The 3,584-nt window shown below is 47.2% G+C and overlaps 1 long non-coding RNA gene across 1 annotated transcript; it reads left to right on the top strand.

Moving 5' to 3' along the window:
• Positions 1–3,439, top strand: LOC139230556 (uncharacterized). The gene is made up of 4 exons (XR_011587951.1): positions 1–81; positions 229–264; positions 2,388–2,432; positions 3,404–3,439. It is a non-coding gene; the product is annotated as an uncharacterized lncRNA (long non-coding RNA).
• The last annotated feature ends 145 nt before the right edge of the window (positions 3,440–3,584 follow it).

Genomic DNA, 3,584 nt, shown 5'->3' with positions numbered 1-3,584 from the left:
TGAGCGTGTGGTCTGGGAACTGAAACTGTGTTCCTTGTGTTTCAGACTCTGCAGAGAATGAGAGTGGGCCGGATACTAAAGGTATTGATCCCGATCTTTCCCCCACACGTCGCGGTTACACATTGAAATCTCATTAAAACGGAGCGACAGTTTTAAACCCATTCTGATAACTGGACACGGAGACTGTCCTGTGATTGGTGAACTGAAATTCTGTTCCTTCTGTTCCAGATTCTGCCCAGAAGGAGAGCCGGTCTGTGGAGACAGGTATTGCCTCTGATATTACAATAATCCAGCACCGATTGTCGGGGTGTGACCACAGATTGCCGTGACCACACTTTGGTTCTGTCTTCACGAAGGAAGACACAAAGAACATTCCTGAAATACTAGGGAACCAAGGGTCTAGCGAGAGAGAGGAACTGAAGGAAATCCTTATTAGTAGCGAAATTGTGTTAGGGAAATTGATGGGATTGAAGGCCGATAAATCCCCAGGGCCTGATAGTCTTCATCCCAGAGTACTTAAGGAAATGGCCCTAGAAATAGTGGATGCATTGGTGATCATTTTCCAACAATCTATCGACTCTGGATCAGTTCCTATGGACTGGAGGTTAGCTAATATAACAACACTTTTTAAGAAAGGAGGGAGAGAGAAAATTATAGACCGGTTAGCCTGACATCAGTAGTGGGGAAAATGTTGGAATCAATTATTAAAGATGAAATAGCACCTCATTTGGAAAGCAGTGACAGGATTGGTCCAGCATGGATTTATCAAAGGGAAATCATGCTTGACAAATCTTCTAGAATTTTTTGAGGGTGTAACTCGTAGAGTGGACAAGGGAGATCCAGTGAATGTGGTGAATTTGGACTTTCAAAAGACTTTTGACAAGGTCCCACATAAGAGATTGGTGTCAAAATTAAAGCCCATGGTATTGGGGGTAATGTACTGACGTGGATAGAGAACTGGTTGGCAGACAGGAAGCAGAGAGTCGGAATAAACGGGTCCTTTTCAGAATGGCAGGCAGTGACTAGTGGGGTGCCGCAGGGCTCAGTGCTGGGACCCCAGCTATTTACAATATATATCAATGATTTAGATGAAGGAATTGAGAGTAATATCTCCAGGTTTGCAGATGACACTAAGCTGGGTGGCGGTGTGAGCTGTGAGGAGGATGCTCAGAGGCTGCAGGGTGACTTGGACAGGTTAGGTGAGTGTGCAAATGCATGGCAGATGCAGTATAATGTGGATAAATGTGAGGTTATCCACTTTGGTGGCAAAAACATGAAGGCAGAATATTATCTGAATGGCAGCAGATTAGGAAAGGGGGAGGTGCAACGAGACCTGGGTGTCATGGTACATCAGTCATTGATGGTAGGTATGCAGGTACAGTAGGCGGTGAAGAAGGCAAATGGCATGTTGGCCTTCATAGCTAGGGGATTTGAGTATAGGAGCAGGGAGATCTTATTGCAGTTGTACAGGACCTTGGTGAGGCCTCACCTGGAATATTGCGTTCAGTTTTGGTCTCCTAATCTGAGGAAGGACGTTCTTGCTATTGAGGGAGTGCAGCGAAGGTTCACCAGACTGATTCCCGGGATGGCAGAACTGACATATGAGGAGAGACTGGAGGGACTGGGCCTGTATTTACTGGAGTTTAGCAGAATGAGAGGGAATCTCATAGAAACATATAAAATTCTGATGGGATTGGACAGGTTAGATGCAGGAAGAATGCTCCCGATGTTGGGGAAGTCCAGAACCAGGGGACACAGTCTAAGGATAAGGGGTAGTCCATTTAGGACTCAGATGAGGAGAAACTTCTTCACTCAGAGAGTTGTTAACCTGTGGAATTCTCTACCGCAGAGAGTTGTTGAGGCCAGTTCGTTGGATATATTCAAGAGGGAGTTGGATATGGCCCTTACGGCTAAAGGGATCAAGGGGTATGGAGAGAAAGCAGGAATGGGGTAGTGAAGTTACATGATCAGCCATGATCATATTCAATGGCGGTGCAGGCTCGAAGGGCCGAATAGCCTACTCCTGCACCAGCTTTCTATGTTTCTATGTTTCTATGAATGGAGTCGTCAGCTTCCTGCTACTGGATCCCGAGCCACTCCCAGTGCAGAGCCACTCGCTCACTCTGGATCCAGTCCAGGTTCTGTGCCCAGGTCCCGCATTGGCCGAGTCTCGGGGCGATGGGTCGGGTCCTGAGGACCACACCAAAGCGCTCAGGTGACCCGGGAGACTGGGCTGGGGTCTGTGTGGGAAACACCGAGCCCCTGGCTCACTCACTGCCCCTTCACACCCCCTTACCCACAGCCCAATGGGTCAGGCCGCTCACTCACCTTTCCATTTCACGTCCAATCCTCACTCAACAAACCTCGCTTTCTTATTCTCCATTCAGATTCGGATGAAATTGGAAAACGGAACAGGAACAACCACAATGCCAGTGAGTGGACAATTGCGGGTTTTATTGAACGGGGAGTGTGCCGGGCCAGTGTCAGTCTGTCTGCTCTTTCTCCATTCCACAACTTCATCAGAATTAGGAGCAGGAGTCGGCCATTCGGCCCCCGAGCCTGCTCCACCATTCAATGAGATCATGGCTGATCTTCCACCTCAACTCCACTTTCCCGCCCGCTCCCGATAACCTCTTACATTCCCTTAGTGTTTAAGAAACTGTCCATTTTTGTCCAATTTATTCAATGACCCAGATCCACAGCTCTCTGAGGCAGTGAATTCCACAGATTTACAACCCTCGGAGAAGAAATTTCTCCTCATCTCAGTTTTCAATGGGCGGCCCCTTATTCTAAGATTATGCCCCCTAGTTCTAGTCTCCCCCATCAGTGGAAACATCCTCTCTGCATCCACCTTGTCAAGCCCTCTCAGAAGCTTGTATCTTTCAATGAGGTCACCTCTCATTCTTCTAAACTCCAGAGAGTATGGGCCCAATCTACTCAATCTCTCCTCATAGGACAACCCTCTCCTCCCAGGAATCGATCCAATCAACCTTTGCTGCACTCCCTCTAAGGCAAGTGTATCCTTCCGCAGATAAGGAGACCTGACCTGTGCACAGTACTCCAGGTGTGCACCCACCAAAGCCCTGTATAATTACACCAAGACTTCCTTACTCTTGTACACCAACCCCTTAAAATAAAGGCCAACATACCATCTACATTCCTAACTGCTTGCTGTACCTGCCTGCTAACTCGAGATTCTCTCATTGACTGCCCGACCTGGGAGGCCAAATCTAAAACTGGGAGTTGCCCTGTGATTATTGACGGTGCTTTAGAGAAGACGCCGGTGTGTGAGGAGAGAGTGAGGGGGGAATAAACCCCTCCCGCACAGGAGGATCGATTCTACAACTGGACACGGAGACTGTCCTGTGATTGGTGAACTGAAATTCTGTTCCTTCTGTTCCAGATTCTTTAGAAAAGGACAGTCACTCTGAGGCTCGTGGGATCTAGATTTATTATTCTAATATCTCCCTATTTCTAACTTCATCAGCAAATAATAATCATTGTGAACCTTTCACATTCATTTCTCATTTTATAATCAAAAACCGGTTTTCATTTCAGATTCCGATGAAATTACCAAAAGGAAA

This window comes from Pristiophorus japonicus, chromosome 19 (genome assembly GCF_044704955.1).
Source record: "Pristiophorus japonicus isolate sPriJap1 chromosome 19, sPriJap1.hap1, whole genome shotgun sequence".
NCBI classification, from domain to species: domain Eukaryota; kingdom Metazoa; phylum Chordata; class Chondrichthyes; family Pristiophoridae; genus Pristiophorus; species Pristiophorus japonicus.
The sequence above is the reverse complement of the archived record's forward strand: the minus strand, read 5'-3'. Positions and strand labels throughout refer to the sequence as shown.